Source organism: Garra rufa, chromosome 7 (assembly GCF_049309525.1).
Source record: "Garra rufa chromosome 7, GarRuf1.0, whole genome shotgun sequence".
NCBI classification, from domain to species: Eukaryota; Metazoa; Chordata; class Actinopteri; order Cypriniformes; family Cyprinidae; genus Garra; species Garra rufa.
In genome coordinates this window covers 14,309,345-14,328,816 of record NC_133367.1, presented here as the reverse complement: position 1 = coordinate 14,328,816, position 19,472 = coordinate 14,309,345, and the positions used below count along the sequence as shown (strand labels likewise).

The 19,472-nt window shown below is 42.8% G+C and overlaps 1 long non-coding RNA gene across 1 annotated transcript; it reads left to right on the top strand.

Annotated features, from left to right (window-relative positions):
- The first annotated feature begins 9,023 nt into the window (after nt 1-9,023).
- LOC141338468 (uncharacterized) lies at nt 9,024-10,043 on the top strand. Its single transcript, XR_012355857.1, has 3 exons — nt 9,024-9,435; nt 9,712-9,770; nt 9,887-10,043. It is a non-coding gene; the product is annotated as an uncharacterized lncRNA (long non-coding RNA).
- Nucleotides 10,044-19,472: the final 9,429 nt, after the last annotated feature.

Here is a 19,472-nt window from a genome sequence, read left to right as displayed (position 1 = left end):
ATAAAGAATGTGATATATTGGAATAACTGTGTCTGTTTGAATTGAATATCAGTAGTAACTATAAAATTAATTCTATATAAAAAATAATAAAATTTAATTAAATCTATGTACAAAACAATGAATTACAATAATATATGGCAGTACATTACTACAGTACCTTACTGTAAACTGAAATACAGTTGGGCACTGTAAATCATAATTACAGTAATAATAACACTGTTGCCAGTAAGTTACTGTAAAAACCCTTTGAAATGTCTAACAGTGCAGATATCCAAAATTGTGTGGCATTTAATTATGCATTTAACTGTTGATTAAATTCATTATGAACTAGGTTAGGTTAGGTTAGGTTAGGTTAGGTTAGGTTAGGTTAGGTTAGGAACAATGGATATGTAAATAAGTTAAGGTAAATGTACATGTTTACAAAATGGTCTGTACACTTTCTGCTTTTGGATCTTAGCTGTTTTTAAATCTCTAATTTACCTTGATAATAGTGAAATAATTTATTAACCTCATCCAAAAGAATTAAAATATGTAACATATTGTTAATCGTCATACAATCACAATATTATTGACAGCTAATATTAATTAAACCTTTGTAACGTGTTACAGTGGCTAAGTTTTTAAGAGTTTATTTCTAAAGTTGTATTTTACACTTTTAATTATGATTTAGGCAAGCGACTGCCCGATGACCTGGGGTCAGTGTGAAAGATGCTCAGGACGGTTGATAATTTTGTCAGTTTAAAGAATTCAAGGGCAAGAAGACAAAAAAGGAGGTCCATTCAGTGTGTTCCGTGTGCACACAGAGTCAGCGTCTCAGCGTGTGAGGGCAAATTGCCTTTCTTTTTCTTTCAACAACTTGTGCTTGAACCAAAAAGCGCATTAAAGACTATGCAATGTTATTTTGCATTTGATTATTCAGTTTCTGTACATGAACATCTACAAACTCCAAAATCTAATTTTTTTTAAATTATTTTTATATTTGTTCTGTTTATTTATTTGTGCTATTGCTTAGTTTGTTAATATGTTCTTACTGACTGTTCACTTGTCTTCAGTTGGAATAGATAATTGTAAAATTGAACTGGTATCTACAATTTTTGTATCAAAAACAATGATACATTTTTTTTTTTTTTTTTTTTTTTTTTTGAGGTGTATTTTAAGAGAAGTATTATTTGGTAGAGATTATCTGGAATATCAGACACTTTAAAAGCTTTGCTTCCAAATGCATAAGCAACTTTTCTTTAATATAGCCTATAACAAGAGTACTTTCTTGTAATAAAACAGTACAGTAATATATATAATACGACTATTTAATTACATTTCATCATCTTGGCATTATAAGGATCTATCTGCATTCTGAGCAGTTTTGAGATATTAAGCTTAAAGTTTTTAGGTTCCATACACTTAGGTGGAACACTTTTTGTTTTCTAAACAAAGGCCCAAAATGGACACAGCGTACAAAAGAAACAACGCAAATAAGTTGTCACAGAAGAAGAATTTGTGAATAACTCAGTTTTGCCAAAAACGTCAAATAGAACCTTATAATTCAATGGCGACGATTTATGCAGAATCATCCACATCATACAATATTAGTTATAGTGTGTATTTGCTAACTAATTCGAGCTCAGCTATGTTAAGATAAAAAAAAAAGAGGTTCTTGACTAAAAGCCAACTGTATTTAACTACTGACCTATCTGCCATGATCTGCATTGGCATCTTTTCCTATCCCCGCATTAATAAGCCTTGAGCTTCAAAATTTTTGCCAATTTGTCTCTTTTCTGACTGGCTGACACTTCTCTCTTAAGCCCAGGTAAGCCCAGGTAATGGATGCAGAGTAGTGATATCAGAGCTTCTGTGTTCATTTATAAGGCAATGTGTTGTGGAAGCCAATGAATTCTGCACTGGTGATAAATAAGGACAAAGATGAGAATGAGAATAAAGAGAGTCTAATTTTTTCCCTCAAAGTTTTGATTGCATAGAAATGTCACTATCATACTTAGACCTTAATATCCCTCCACTGACTACCATTATTATAGCTGTTCTATATGAACGAACGTGCAAGGTTTCACATAGGTTTCAAACTGATTTCTGAGGGAAAATGCATGCTTTGGTACTCTACTGGTATTCCTGCAGTTTCCGGATGTGCGATATAGAATTTACTGATGAATTTGAACCACTGAAGTTTGTAAAGTGAAATAAAAATGGACTGAAAATTTCCTGTTGAAGATTATACACAATATATAATATTCAACAGACAGTTTTCTGTCCATTTTTAAACAGACTGAATATTTCAGAAGTGAACTCTGGAAGGTGAATATGAATTCTTGAAGTTTTAATTTACCAAAATGTGTGTACATTTTTTTATTTAAATATTCACAGCTTAAATACATAACTGTTAAATTTCAGCCCTTAAAAATGCAAGCCGTGAAAATAGAAGCTATTAAATTGCAAGTACTGTTAATGAAATGTATTATTTTTCCCAGTTCATTTCAATGTTCTTTTTGTTTCAAAGACATTTGCCATTATTTGTCTTCCATAGTATGCTGTCAAGAAGGCTACTGACTACCTATATTAAATCATGTAAATGTGATATAAAATTAACATGAATGACTTACTCTTGCTCATGTAAATAATATGAAATAAATTAAATCTCAAATCAATTAATTAGCTATTAGCCAAAGTTTTTACTCCTTCATCTGTGTGATGTAATTAATGCCAGTTTTAATGTTGTTGAACCAACAAGGTTTACATGACGGATATGTGAAAAAGGTGGATGCGTGAAACAGTCATTACTTGTGAATTTCATTACAACATTACTAGTTCTCCATCGAACCATCATATTGCACTGTCCTTTAAGCAGGGGGAAAAACAAAAACTAAAAAACAATCACCACTGAAGTACCTGAACATATATGACAGAACTCAGTGCTGTTGAGATGTTCAGTCTGGTTGGTGAATGAAGAAGCCAGAACACAGCTGTAGAAATCATCCAGACACTTAACCCCCAGAGGCAGAGAGAGACTGATGCTGAAATGAGACACACTGATTCTGGACAATAAACGGTTTCGTTTGTACCAGGAGAGATTCACATGACTCACATTCACCACTGAACACAGCAGTAAACAATTCTGCTGTGATGATGATGATAAAGATGATTTTTTTGAAGAGTTACTGCTAATGATAGGAACAGGCAGACGAGCTGTGAAGAGATATTAGAGAACAAATATCTAGTTCAGTCATTAAACCAGTGGCACAGGCTTGTTTTTTTTTAATGCAATATGTTAGCACTAACATAATTTGGAACATGGCACAATCTGATTGACCTTTGCTGATTCTGCAACCAATATTTCACATTGTTTGGGAGAAAACAAACAACATTTGTATCCAGAGGTTGAGACAGACTCTTGCTGTTATCGTAAACAGCAGGACTGTGTACTTGTTTATCAAGCAGGTATGTTTATCAAGCAATGGTATCAGTGGGGAGTTTATAATGAAATATGAGACACATAACGTGTGAGAAAAAAACAAAGTAAATATCATAACATTTTTAATATGCTTCATTTCCAATCAAACTATAATTGTCAAATTATGCAAGCAGTGCATAATATACAATATACAGTTGCTTTAGTATACATTCATGATGATTCAGAAAAGACAAAAAAATGTTTTCTTGTGTTGTTATATAAACACATTATTGAACATAGTAGACAAATTAAACAAACCAGTGTGAGAGTGTCAAAAGTGTGTCAAAGAGTCTATATATCTAGAACTGACCATGACTTAAGAAATATTCAGACATCAAATAGGATTAATAGTAATTCTCTACTCACCAAAGACAGTAAGATTGAATGTGTCGAGTGAGCTTCCTGTTCTGATGCTGGTGATTTTATAAAGTCCAGAGTCTGTGATTATGGTGTTTGTGATGTTCAGAGAACCAGTTTGATCCAGCTTCAGTCTTCCTCTGAATCTCCCATCAGCACTATCATTAAATATCTTGTAGTTATTTCTGTCGATTTGGGCTATGGGGATGTCTTTATGTCCAAACATCCACAGTAGCACATCATCTTTCTTTACTGCAGTAAAATCAGTGTTTAGAGTGATAGATTCTCCCTCAGTCACTGATATGGCCTTCATTACATTCGTATCAGCACCAAACACACCTGCAAAACAGACAGAAACACTGTTTTAGCTATGTAATTTGAGGTTTGTCATTTTGGAACTGCTTGGAAATGTATAGTTTGGTAACTTGCAATAAATTAAAACTTTCATGTGAATGGAAGGGGAAAAAAGCATGGTTCAGAAACACAAATTAATTTGAGTATCTTAGTCTGATAAAACTTGAAAATATTAAAAGCAAAATAAATGATGGAAATAATAAAGAACAAAATAATGTGCCCGGACAAATGCTAACATACACAGAAGTAAAGACATAATAAAACTTACCAGCCAGACTCCATGAACACAATCTGATGAAAGTAAACACCTTGAACATTTTCCACAGCATTTCCTTTAACATTTTTGAATAACACAAGTTCTTAATTCTAAAAAGACCACATGTAAAACAAATGCAACAGAAATACACTGAATGTTTTCTAATAAAATGCCAGAAGAGCTGAAGAGGAGAGGCTGCCCATCTGTGAGTGGTTTAGTGAAACTCTATCATCAGTGTGAATAAACTCTTCTATTAGCACCTCCCAGTCTCCTTCAGAGACTGTATATGTCTATTGACAGTTTGATTCCTTGAAAGAAGAAAAAAGCAAACTGAAGACATGATTTAAATATGCACAATTTTAAAATGTCTATAAATCTCTAAGCCAGTGGTTCCGAATCATGGCCCTTTGTACCCACAGTGCTGTATAAATGCGTTCAACTATGGCATCTGACATGAAACTGTACATTCTGGTTAGAATTGTTGTCTGACGTGAGACAAATATTGTAAGCAATCCAAACACATCACAATAAAAGAATAGTGTTTGCTTGATTTATCATAAAGTGAATTAAAAGTTTTATTGTTAAATGTAATAACAAATTTTAGACTAAAAAGTTTATGTGCTGCTTAATACGGATGCCGCTATCCTCTGAGCCACTGCAGCTAGTGAACCATATGCCAATGCAGTAGGTTAAGATGCTTTCTAGTGTGCACCGATAAAAGGACACCAGTAGTCTCTGAGTAACGTTATTCTTCCTCAGCACCCTAAGGAAGTAGAGTCTCTGCTGTGCCTTTTTCAACTGCTCAGATATATTTGAGCTCCAAGTCAGGCCCTCCACTATCTGAACTCCCAGGAACCGGAAGTCAGCTACCCTCTCTACTAAGTCCCCACTGATTGAAAGTAGAATAATGTCAGTTTTCTTCCTCCTGTAGTCAATGATCAACTCCTCGGTCTTTGTGGTGTTGAGGAGCAGGTTATTCTCCTTACACCACCATGAGAGTTGCTCCACCTCGTCCCTATAAGCTACCTCATCCCCTCCTGATATGAGTCCCACCACCATATTGTCATCTGCAAACTTCACAATTTTGTTGCTATGGTGAGCGGGGGTGCAGTCGTGTGTGTAAAAAGTGTAAAGCAAGGGGCTCAGAACACAGCCCTGTGGGGAGCCGGTACTGAGGCTAAGGGCCATAGAAGTATGTCGTCCCAATCTGACCCTCTGACTGCGATCAGACAGAAAGCTATTAATCCACATGCAGATGGAATTTGGAAGCCCCAAATCCTTAAGTTTAACTGTCAGTTTGTCAGGAAGGATGGTGTTGAACGCCAAACTATAATCCACAAAGAGCATCCGGACGTAGCTCCCCTGCTTCTCCAGATGGGACAATGCAGAGTGGAGGGCTGTAGCCACGGCGTCCTGTGTGGATCTATTTCCCCTGTAGGCGAACTGGTGATTGTCAAAACCTGGAGGCAGGAATGATGTAATGTGACTGCGGATAGCACAGACTAAAGACTTAAAACAAAATAAAGTTTCATTGCAAACATCTACTTATATTTGCTTTATTTTATCATATTGTTATAAATGATCTTTTATCGTATTATTTATATTTACATTCCCTAGTTATTTAGCCTAATTGTATGCATATACTAATGTTTTTGAGCCTGGGTTACACTATACTCACTACAGGTTGTATTAAGTTACAGCTACTTTCAATGCAAGTAAAACAATTTACTTACTGCTTCGAGTGACACTTACTTAAAATATTTAAGTAGCCACAAAGGAACCAATGACATTAATAAACCTAGCCTGGGTTTGCCCATACTGCCTTGCGCAGCGCGATTTTATTCACGCTGCTAGTCTTGTCTGGAAACCATGGAACTAATTTTCACCTAAGATAGGGAACCAATCACAGAACGGGGAGAGAGCAGCAAGACGATGACGCCTTCTATGCGACTCACCGAAGCAGTTTGTTAATAACTATGGATCCAGCAATGGCAGCAGATGCTAAGTAGTTTAGAACGTACGTTTATTTTGATTTATTTAGCGACTTTTGGCGTTCGCTCTACACCGACAAATGATATGCTGTCTACACTGGAAGCGGCGCGGGGTGGCAAATCTCCGACAGTAATCTGCTGCCGCGTTCTATTTATGACGTGCTCACACAAAGTTTAAATGATTTGCAACGGTCACCTTGTCGCATCCAGTGTAGACAGACTTTAGCTGTTGCGGCGCGGCAACTGTCGCGTCCGGTGTAGACACGGTGTAGTGTTCGTAGTAGTTTAGAACGCAAGTTTATTTTGAAAAAAGAGCAATTTTTGGCGTTCGCTCTACATACATCATCCGATAAGTTTGAAACGATTGGCTATGAGCTACGCACAGGCGCATTTGATAGACATTCGTATCGCCCAATGAACGGCTCTGGGCATTCGTAAACCATGCCTCTGGTTCCCAGACCACGAATCATGACGTGGTCTGGTGTTAGCCAGGCTATAATAAACCAGTGAGAGGTAGCAGTGCACTAAAATGTTGCTAATTTGCTAAATAAAAAAAGAAGAGGAAAATAAAAGTTTTTGAGGTGGGTCAATAGTTAATCTGCAGTTATTTTTCACAAGTTACATTCACTAATTTCCCAAAGTCATCTTGAATGTTGTTTCAATACAACTGAAATATCTGAAAGAACATCACAAACCTGACTTCATAAATTGATGTTGATTTTCATGAAATGTTGTTTGTTTGTTTTTTGCCTACCATTATAGTGATTAATGGTCCCTTTGGCTGGGCACTTGGAACTTTGTTTTTTTTTATTTTTTTTATTTTATTTCAAGAGACAAAAAGTAATAAGCAGATTGCTTTTAAAAGGTTAGCTATTTATCTAAATCATTAGCTAAAATATTTTTAATATTTATTAACGATCTTTTACAACTTCATTGTTCTTCATAAAAAATTTGAGAAATCTAATTGGGTTGAGAGAATCATTTATTATTTGAGATAATATGCTCATGTCACAGACAGACTTCAACATTCAGCATGCGAATCACAACAATGGTAACAATTAAATTTTATTTATTTTTTATTAATTGTGACAATAACCATTTTATTATTTTATTTGCTTTTTTGTTGTGCTACTACTGACAAATAAAAACAAAAACAGTAAAACAAACCAATTGCATAATTTATGCATGCTGCAATGCACTCTGGGAGTCAGTGAGTCTATACTAAGTCAAGAGTAAACCTTAAGTAAAGGATCAAGTAGCCCTACAGTTCTTTTTTTAGTTGCTAGAACTCTCATGTAAGTAAACTATACTAACTGAGCATTTGTCAGTACAACATATTATTTCTATTTCACTTTACCTAGTTTTTTAAGGCAATCGGTTTGCATGCTTTTTTTTAAGTAAGCCCAACTAATTAGATTTTACAGTGTATATACTTATATATGTATATCTTATGGCGCTTTTCCACTACACAGTACCAGCTCGCCGCAGCTCGCCTCGGCTCGACTCGACTCGGCTCTGTTTGGTTTTCCACTGTGTAAAAGTTGTACCTGTACCGGCTTCCAGGTACTTTTTTTCGTACCACCTCCGGCGAGGTTCCATGCGAGCTGAGGGCGAGCTAAGGCGATACTAAAATGTGACGTGAAAACACAGCAGACTGCTGATTGGTCAGAGAGAATCGTCACTATTCACTGCGTCATCATTGCACGCGCCAGCAATAGTATCCAGAAAAACCCCGCCATTTTTAAAAAGTTTGGCCAGAGATTGCGTGGCATATCCAATCCATTACATATTATGGCAACTCGGAAGAATACGCCGTGGTCAAACGAGGAGGTGCAGACAGCGGGTGTGTGTCGCGTAGAAGATTACATCACGGCAGTTTCTTGCAGCGTCGCTATGACAACCAGGTACTATTGTGGAGGTACAGGTACAACTTTTACACAGTGGAAAACCAAACAGAGCCGAGTCGAGCCGAGGCGAGCCGAGTCGAGCTGGTACTGTGTAGTGGAAAAGCGCCAATATATACATAGATCTATATATGATCTATATAGATCATATATATTTTCAGTCTTTATTTTTCCCAAACTGTGTGTGTGTCCCACCCCACTGGACTTTGGACTGGTGTGTTCTCCCTCATGTGCCCAAATTTGGTTGTTTTTGTTCCTGTCCTCATTATTTCATTAGTTAACCTAATTTCTTGATTAGTAGATCGCTCTCACCTGTCTGTTCCTCATTTACTTTGCCATATAAGTTGCCTTCAGTTCACTGTTATTTTAGAATGTATCGCCTTATTGTTTCCATGGCGACGCATGATGCTTGTCATGTGACACACCGCAGCCACAACAGAGCTGTAACACCATGTTTACACCTTTGTCGTGTCCGGTGTAGACACGGTGTAAGACACATAGACTGATTTTTTTTATTTTACGAAAACATGTCAGCGATGGAGTTATATCCACACTGTTAGACATTTCTGTCATTTCTACAGTTATTTACTGTATATCACCCAATATAAAACAGCAAATTACCTTTAAAGTAAATAACTATTTCCCTTTGCATCATGGGAATTTTCTGTGACGTCAAACACTACAGAGACTAACTATTTTAAAAATTGCTGTATACTACTGTATTTGCGGTAACGACCTCTTTGGCGCCACTCCATTGAGGTAATTCTTTTCTTCATTTCTTACATTTGGGCTGACAGGATTTTGCGCTACAGGAGTTTATTCTTCGTGTCAGAAACAGCGCGAGTGAAACAGTGTGCTTAGAGTACTAATCTACTTCAGAAATATACTGCGGCATCAGTACTGTCCTGCATCTATTGTGGATAGTATCACGGATTTTAATGGTTTCTATACTGTCTTTTGTCGCGTCGCGCTGCTCGCGTCTGAGGACACGGAACCAGCGGGGCAGAGCCGGGGGTTTTCCCCGGGGATGGAACCCGAGAGCCGGAGAGTTCCGGAGAACATCTGCGCTGTATTTTGATGCACCTTTACGAGAGAATAAGACAAGCAAGCAAGGTAAAATATATATATTTGTATGTCTGTTTGTGTGTGATTAGTAAGATTTTTGCCCAACAGTTTAACCTAATAACATTTACTCGTCAACATTATGGTACATAAACTTTACCACGGTAAACTGCTGGGTACTTTCAATTAACAAACGACGCTGTCAGCTTATTAAATTACCAAATACAATTATTTTAACGCACAAGGCATAATCCTATATTGACTGTACGTTAACCAATGTGAAATTTTGAATTTAATATTTACTGCATTTTGTGTGTGTGTTTAAAGGCAACTCAAATGAACATCAGACAGGAGCAGGCCAGCCACCCTGGGACTGATAATTCATGGTAAGAGAAGAACTTCACTATGATTTTGAGAGGTTTGTGTATTCCATATGGGGGATTGTCTTTTACAAATGTGTAAATTCTTTTCTTTTTTTTCTTTTTTTTTTCTTTTCATTCAGGGAACAAATTTCTCTAAAGTGGATGGTGAGCAAAGGTGGCCTACGTTTTGGAGCAGCACCTGGAATGCCTTAGATGGGAGAAATAGTGAAAATGCACTGTTCCAGCATTGGAAGACTGTATTTTTCAGTGTTATATATGCAATGTCTAAATAAAGAATGTGATACTTTGGAATAATTGTGTCTGTTTGATTTGAATGTCAGTAGGACCTATAAAATTAATTCTATATAAAAATTTATTGAAATCTATATACAAAACAATAATATTTGGCAGTACATTACTACAGTGCCTTACTGTAAACTGAAATACAGTTGGATACTGTAAATCCTAATTACAGTAACTTACTGGCAACAGTGTTGCCAGTAAGTTACTGTAAATACCCTTTGAAATGTCTAACAGTGCAGAGGATAACTTCTTCGAAGCTCCGTCAGATCCTGTAGAATCGTGGGAAGATCCTGGGAAGATGGCTGACGCCTCAGGCAGCAACTCAGGCCACCACCGCCCCGCAGGATCCTTCAACCGAGCCTGCGGCTGAACCACGGGGCCGAAGGCCTTCTCGCGCTGCCGCCGCTCATACTTTCAGACGCCAAGCCATGCTGTCACCCGCACCTACCAGGCGTCAGCCATCTTCCCCGGCAGGGAAGTGGACCGTGGCAGGACTCCACCAAGCGCTCGCCAGCGCTGGCGTCATCATCCCGTGCCGAGCTACCAAAGCGGATCTGTCAGGAGACTGTCAGCGAGTCTAGGCCGTGCCCCGGTTGCTGAGACCGCCTGTCCCTGCCCCCATCTGCGTTCAGCTGAATGTCAGCCCGCCGCTCACGGCCTTAATCGCAACTCCGCTGCTTCTTTAATCCGCCATGTCAGCGAGAGCCTGACGTCACAGGCGGCAAAATCTCTTCCACAACCTGTACCTCACCACACTCCCCTTTCCTTTCCATGGTCGGCAGCGCCGCCATCCTACTCCAGTGCGAGTATCCCTCCACTAATGGCGCAAGCACAAGCGCCTGCCATTCCTCCTCTCCTCCCTCTTTCGTCCATTACAGGGATTACATCTAGCGTTTGCCTCCGCTAATGACGCACACCCCAACGCCTGCTATCCTCCCCCTCCTCCCCTCTCTTCCATAAGTCCCAGGAATTCTCCCCATCGTGAGCATGTCTCCGCTAACAGTACCGGCAGCCACTTTTCCTTCTATCCAAGCCCGCTCTCCCTTCTCGCTAGCTTCAACGACGCCCCTGCCCGTTTCCCCAAATGCTTTAACCTTGGCACCACCCATAGTACCCATTTCCATCAGGAACCAGATCCTATCAGGTGCGGACATAGACATTTTCTCACTTCTCTCTCCTATCTCTCCCCCAACTTCCGATTGCCAAATCAATTGCGTCGATTTTTCAGTCACTCAAAAACATTCAAGTCACAATCCGTAATTTTATCATTTGCCGAATTCACTATTGCCTTCACCCACTATTCAGAAGTGATTTGTGCCGTTTTTCCCCACAGAAGACGCAAGCTCAGCGACTATCTCAATATAATCGCTGAGCTTGCATTATTATATGAGGGTTCTCATTTCTACTCATACCACAAGCTATTCGCAGCCCAGTGGAACCAGTGTCCTAATTGGGGGGCTCTAGATTTCGAACTTCACAGCAGGGTGTTTTTAGGCTGTCGCAATATGTCATGTGCAGTCTGTCATTCTTTTTCTCCACCCATCCCCCCTGCCCCGAACCTTCTCAGCCTAAATCCACCAGCTATTTCCTGCGACTTATGGACACCCCCGCCACCCCCACTCCCTCATTTCGCCGCCACCCTTCCTCCGCCGACAGCCAGGTGTGCGCCAGCTTCAATAATGGCAGGTGCACAAGGTAGCATGCTTGGTTCATGCATGTTTGCAATTTTTGTGGCGGTGCACATGCTCGCCTGATTTTTCCAGTCCAAAAAGCTGCAAATAAAAATTCTAAACAATATTTATCGACTCCTGTAAATGTTTTTTTTTTGTCTGTCCAAAGAATTGCTTCATCATCCTGATTCTCAGTTTACAGATTATATTCTAACAGGTCTCTCACACGGCTTTCACCCCGGTGTCGAAAGTCTCCCTTCCGAAAGCCTTATCTACCCCAATCTCCAGTCTGCTTTTGCCGAACCCGAATCAGTCGACCTCCTAATAAAAGAAGAACTAGAAGTGAACTTCATAATTGGCCCCTTCTCCATCCCTCTCTTCAGTGTTTTTCGGGTCAGCCCCATCGGCATAGATGGGTTAAAAAAAGCAGGTCGTGGTGATCCGCTGGCCAAAGTCGACATCACCTCTGCCTTTAAAGTCATGCCCATCCACCCAGGTTTTTGGCACCTATTCGGCGTCCACTGGCAGAATAAATATTACTTTGCCGTCCACCTCACCTTCGGCTGCAGAAGCAGCCCTAAAATTTTCTACATGTTGTCAGAGGCAATTTGCTGGATCCTCTCCAACAATCACGACATACCGTTTCTGGTTCATCTCCTTGACGACTTTCTGATCATCTCGCCCCCCGACTCCTTCCCAGCCGCACATCTTTTGACTACCCAAAAGCTTTTCGCAGAGCTCGGGATTCCCCTCGCTCAAGACAAAACCTTAGGTCCTAGCACTTCTATCAAATTTTTGGGCATCAACTTGGGTTCCCAAAAATTTCAGGCCTCTCTACCCAAAGAAAAAAAATGATAGAACAATTCTGGTGACTTCCTCTCTCTTAACTAATCCTAGCTGTTCCAAATGCGAGCTGTTATCCGTTTTAGGCCTTGGAAATTTTGCGATGCGCATCATCCGAAATTACGTGATCAGTGAGTGGAGGCTGAATTTTTTAACAAAGATGGAGGAGAAAATTATCTTTGCTGTGTGCGGACACTCAGAGTTGGATACAACATCCTTTTTTTATCGAAACAGGAATAAAAAGGATCTTGCTTGGAAGAAATTGAGTGAAAAGGTCGGACAATCTGGTAAGTCTAAAAAAACGCTCTTTACTCAATTTGACCTACATATACATACACATAATGAGACTACAAGCAAGCTAAAGCTGTCAAATTGAGCTCATTCATCTATTTTAAAACTACTTTCCCGCTGACCAGTGGCAGAAGCCCCTCACATGACGCGAATGACGCAAATTTCACGCGCGAATGAAGTGAGTAAACTAAAATGTTCTAGCGTTCAACTACGCGCAAATAGCACATTTTATTTGCGCAAGTCGCGTCCGTTGTGAACGCACCATTAACCCTTTGAGCGGTACGGTCCGACATATGGGATTCTAATTTCTGTGCCCCTGGGAGTACGGTCCCACATATGGGATTTAGAACGTTCGGTGACGTCACGCAACTGTAAAATTCAAACTGCGCTTTGGCGCACTGGCTGGCACTGAGCCAGAGATCATTTCACAATTATGCAGTGTTTTTAACCAATGCTTATTTTAGGTTTCATACATTTAAATATACACAAGTACTAGTAAAACAAGACATTTAGAGTTTGTAAAATACACAGGCATATGGAAGCAGGTATATGGAAGCAGATAACAATCTATTCAAATATAATTTGCCGGGGTGTTTTATTCATATCACATACACATAGGCTAAGTAACTAAAAAGTTCACTCTATTCCCTTTCTAGTTCACCAGCCACTTACTTGCATGTATTTCGGGAGAAACGGATGAATGTACAGAATGGTCCGCCACTAGCATCCTCGTCCATTGCGACAACGAAGCTACCGTGCATTGCGTCAACAAAGGCCGCTCCCATTCTCCCACTCTAATGCCTTTGTTAAGATGTCTGATTTGGATTTCGGCTTGTGACCAATTCATTATCACTGCAAAACACATTCCTGGCTCTAAAAATCAATATGTTTAGCAATAGGTAGGTATTTTTATCTTTTATCTTTCCCAATGGCCTTTTTAACCATTGTGCATTTAAAAAAAAAGTTATACAAAGGTCACTTTCACTGATGTTGATTATTTTAACCAGCATCTTTTCCATCCATAGATACCAAACTTTAATAATTTTCAAAATTGTAACCCTTCAAATGCTGTTTTTTTTACAAAATGCCAAAGGTGTTTTTTATGAAAAAAAGTAGTTAGTTTTCATATACTAAATGCTAAGCAGATTTTTTTTTTCTTTGCTTATTAGATTCTTGGGTATGTCAGTGAAGAACAACAACATTAATTTCACGAGTTCACGCTTACATATAATTAGCCGGAGAATGGAGATGCATGTTTGGCGCGCTGTCCGGTGAAAGGCTCCGAGCTCGGGGATGGCCCGAACCCAGAGTACCCCCCAATAGAAGTAGTGAGAACTCGGAGTGAGGAGATGGGGTGGTGGAGGGTTACTGATAAACCATCAAGTGAATGGAGGTGAGTCAGCTGTATTTAAACCTATGGCGCTGATTGACTTGAGTGTGCTCCTCTTTTGCTGTTTACGCTAAGTATCTGACGTGCTTCTCCCGAACCTCGTTAATGAAACATCATTTCACGAGTTCACGCTTACATATAATTAGCCGGAGAATGGAGATGCATGTTTGGCGTGCTGTCCGGTGAAGGGCTCCGAGCTCGGGGATGGCCCGAACCCAGAGTACCCCCCCAAAAGGCAAATAGATAGAAGGACAGCCGCCGGATTAAAGACACCCCCCCAAAATAGGCACTAATGTGACGGGGGCTGACGATCGGGAAGTTGGCAGGTAGGCAGGCCAGAGGCTCTGGTTTGGCGCTACGGTCAGGTAGGCCCTGCCGGCTGTTGATGTTGAAGTACGTGGTTGGGGTCGGAAGGGCTACTGGGATGATAGGCGGGAGATTATGGCACGCGGCGTTGGATCGATGAGTCTCGCTTGAGGGCGGCGAGTATGGAGGCCCGACCGGGAGGGCTCTCACCGGCGGGGAGGCAGAATGGAAAGCCCGCCTGGGAGGGCTCTCTTGGCAACGATGGGAGATCAAGACTCCTAGCGTTGCGCCAGGCAGGGGGAAGGGAGAGTTTAGCCCCTGGGCGGGGGGGGGGAGGGGGGGGGATGAGAGAAAAACCTGCCTGGGAGGGCTCTCATGGCAATGATAGGAGATCAAGACTCCTAGCGTTGCACCAGGCAGGGGGAAGGTGTAGCGTTTGGCCCGCCAGCTGGGTGGAAAGGGGAAACTGAACGAACCTGCCTGGGAGGGCTCTCATGGCAATGATAGGAGATCAAGACTCCTAGCATGGCACCAGGCGGGGACGTTGCATTGGACAGAGGAAGGCATGGCGTTTGGCCCGCTGGGTGGGAGGCGGAAAGAGAAGCCCGCCTGGGAGGGCTCTCATGGCAATGATTGGAGATCGAGACTCCTAACATTGCACCAGGCGGGGGGAGGAGGCGTAGAGTCTGGCCGGCCGGGCGGGAAGGGAAAGTGAAAGAACCTGCCTGGGAGGGCTCTCATGGCAACGGTGGGAGATCAAGACTCCTGGTGTTGCAACCAGGCAGGGGAAAGTTGTAGGGTTAGGCCCGCCGGGCCGGGAGGGAGAAAAAGACCCGCCTGGGAGGGCTCTCATGGCAATGATGGGAGATCAAGACTCCTAGCATTGCACCAGGCGGGGGGATAGGGAGACCTGGAGTGGGAAGGTTACTTTGGGTGGCTTATGGGCTGATGAGGGTTTGGTGGGCTTCTTTGATATGTGACTGGCTAGTTCTGATGTAGCTCTGAAAGGCTTCTGATGACCATCTTCCTAGGGTTTGGATCTGATGTTTGGAGAGGCCTTTCTGGGCTGCTGATGTTGCTGCCCCGATGCGAAAAGAGTGACTTGAGAAATTTCTTGCTGGGATGCCTGATGATTGCAGGACGGACTTGAGATGTTTTTGGAACCAGAAGCGATTAGCAGGTCTTTTGGCTTCGTCTAAGAACAAGGGCTCGCGGGGGGATTTAGCCTGGGTATTCCTGAGGCAGAGAAACTGAAGGATGGACTGGTAGGGTTGGATTGGAGAAGGGAGGTTGAAGATGTAGATGAGGTGGCCTTTTTTGGCTTGGTCTGTCTTGCTTTGTTTAATTAGGAAGGAAATTGTACCGTTATCGAGTACTGTTAAATCTGAAATGGTGGGGTTGGTATCTGGGTCGAATTTAGAAGAGATGGTGAGTTCCGAGCATCTGAGGAACCCGAAGAAGGCTAAAATGAACATAGCATAGAGTGTCCGGGCAGTACTGAGAGGCTGGTAACTGGTGCGGAGGGTATGGATGCATTTTGTGAGGATGTCTAGCGTTATGGGAAGTCTGGGGTCAGACCGGGTGGGCCGGGACCGTTGGATTCCCCTGATCAGAAGGGCGGTTTGCGAGTTGTTTATTCCGGGTGAGGGTGCGCCGAACAGCAGCTTGTGGAAGAATTGGATGCCGCTTAGGTAGCCCTTGATGGAGCCGGCTTGGAGTCCCTTGACCTTGTTGAGAAAGGAGATAAATGAGGTGATTGAGAGTAGGGAAAAATCGGGGAAGGGTGTGTTGTATGAGAGGTGGAAAGCTTTGAAGCATTTCCACGCAGTTGTGTATGACTGGAGGGTTCTTACGCAGTTGTGTATGACTGGAGGGTTCTTGGCGAGACTGCTTGGAGGATGGTGTTGAGGGATGCATCGAGAAGGGGTTTCAGTGGGTGGTTTACGGGAATATTAGTTCTGAATAATGAGGAACTGGAGTTGGGGATTGTTCCGCCTCTGGAGCCAGCGTCCTGAATTTCTGAAACAGAAAGCGAGATAGAGAGTCAGCGATTTGGTTTTCTGAACCTGGAACATGTTTGGCAACTAAAATAAATTGGTCGCATGCTGAGATCCATATTAAGCGTCTTATGAGAGGCATGAGGCCAGGGGAATGAGAGCGGCCTTTATTAATGCACTGAACGGCTGCTTCGTTGTCGCAATGCACTAAGATGCTTTTAGAAGCCCATTCGTTCCCCCACAGGTATGCTGCTACCACGAGGGGGTAGAGCTCAAAAAAAGCTGAGGACTGGGGGGGCCATGGAGACGCGAACCAGCGACCTTGGTAAAACCCCCCGAAGCCAATGGAGGGTGCTGCGTCTGTGAATAGTTGGATGTCAATGGGAGAAGAGACGAGGTTGTTGTAAAAGAGGGAAAGGCCGTTCCATTGTTTAAGGAACATTATCCAGAGCCTAAGCTCGTCGCGGCACGCGTGAGATAGGCAAATGAGATCCTCGAGAGCATGAACGGAGGAGGCGAGTGAGAGAAGGTGCGAGATAAAGGGGCGTCCTTGTGGTATGATGCGCATGGCGAAATTTAGGTGCCCGAGCAGAGAGAGGAGTTCGCGTTTGGAGCAGCTTGGGCTGTCGAGGAGGGAAGAGGAGACAAGAATTATCCTATTGATCTTATCTTTAGGCAGGGAGACCTGAAACTTAACTGAGTCTAGGTTGATGCCTAAAAATTCGATCGATGTGGCGGGACCCTCAGATTTTTCCCGAGCGATGGGGATCCCAAGCTCGGAAAATACTCTTTGGATTGTCAGTATATGTGCGGCTGGGATCGCGTCGGGAGGCGAAATGACGAGGAAATCATTGAGAAGGTGAATAAGGTGGGGGATTGCATAGTTGTTCGACAGGATCCAGCAAACAGCTTCCGATAGCATGTCGAATATTTTGGGGCTGCTCTTGCAACCGAAGGTGAGACGGACGGCAAAGTAGAATTTCTCAAACCATCGAACTCCGAATAGATGCCATGAGTCTGGATGGATGGGCATCACTTTGAATGCGGCAGTGATGTCTACCTTTGCGAGCCAGGCTCCTCGGCCTGCGATTTTAATTAATTCGACTGCCTGGTCTATGTCGTGGTACCTGAGAGAAAATTCGTTGAGTGGGATCAGGCTGTTGATGCTAGGGACCGGGGAATTATGGGGAGATGATAGGTCGATAATTAGACGTTTTTTACCAGAAAATTTTCTTGTGGCCACTCCAATAGGGCTGATGCGAAAGACTTCAAACGGGGGATAGTCGAAGGGACCGATCATGAAGCCTGAATTGACTTCTTTTTTGATTAGGTTATTTACGACATCGGGGTCTGCGAGGGCAGATTGAAGATTATTGCAAATGGTATTTTGGGAAAGCGCACATTCGACACCGGGCTTAAAACCATGGCTGAGGCCAGACAAGAGATAATCAATAAAAACTTTGTCTGGGTGGTGGGCGAGTTCGATGGCTAGGTGCAAAATATTCACAGGAGTCGAAAGGTAATTTTTAGATTTTTTTATTGATGGATTTGTGAACGGGACAGATGATGCGGGCGTGGGCACCTCCGCAGAAGTTGCAGACATGGAGGTAGCGACAGCGCTGTCTGGCACATCTCCCGTTGTTGAAGGAGTGGCACGGTTGTCTGCTGTCTGCTGCGGATGGGTCTGTTTGGGTGGGTTCAGGGTTTGCCGTGGTTGCGGATCTTGGGACGTAACTGGAGGATTTCTGCGAGGGCGGATTGAAGATTATTGCAAATGGTATTTTGGGAAAGCGCACATTCGACACCGGGCTTAAAACCATGGCTGAGGCCAGACAAGAGATAATCAATAAAAACTTTGTCTGGGTGGTGGGCGAGTTCAATGGCTAGGTGCAAAATATTCACAGGAGTCGAAAGGTAATTTTTAGATTTTTTATTGATGGATTTGTGAACGGGACAGATGATGCGGGCGTGGGCACCTCCGCAGAAGTTGCAGACATGGAGGTAGCGACAGCGCTGTCTGGCACATCTCCCGTTGTTGAAGGAGTGGCACGGTTGTCTGCTGTCTGCTGCGGATGGGTCTGTTTGGGTGGGTTCAGGGTTTGCCGTGGTTGCGGATCTTGGGACGTAACTGGAGGATTTCACGGGGGTAGAGACTGGACATGGTGGTATGGAGGGAAGGATTTGTGGGCAGGTCATAGTGGAGTGGGCGACTGATCTGCAGACTGCGCACGAAATGCTCATACAGCCCAAAAACACCCTGCTGTGGAGATCTGGGTCAAGAGCGCCCCAGTATGGGCATTGGTTCCATTGCGCAACGCGCACGGCGCACTTTGCTGAAAAAAGCTTGTGGTAAGTGTAAAAATGCACGCCCCCATAGGACAACGCAAGCTCGGCAATGATCGCCAAATAGTCGTTGAGTTTGCGTCGCCTATGGGGGAAGGCTGAACAGATGATTTCGGTGAACCTGCTGAAAGCAATGGAAAATTCAGAAAAAGAAAGTAGACGTGATGAAAGGGGATTTGGGTTTTTTAAAGTGACCGAGAAATCCCCACAGTCTATATGGCGATTTGAGTCAGAGGTTGGAAGGAGGGAGAGAAGAGAGGAGAGATCGACATCCACACCTGCTAGTATCTGTGCTCTGATGCTGTGGGCCACTTGGGGAGGCTCTGCAGCAGTGGCATTTGATGGCATGGGCATAGGCGTTGCAGTGAAGAGTGAGTACTGTGGTTTTGCTTGAAGAAGTGAACTGTAGGAGGCTGGCAGAGGGGCTGTGTGTGGCGGCCAATGCGGCCAGGCGCTCGCTTGAGCTGCGGGCCCCGAGCCGGCGGCAGCGGGAGGCGGGGCTGTGTGAGGCGGCCAGTGCGGCCAAGCGCTCGCTTGGGCTGCGAGCTCCGAGCCGGCGGCAGCGGGAGGCGGGGCTGTGTAT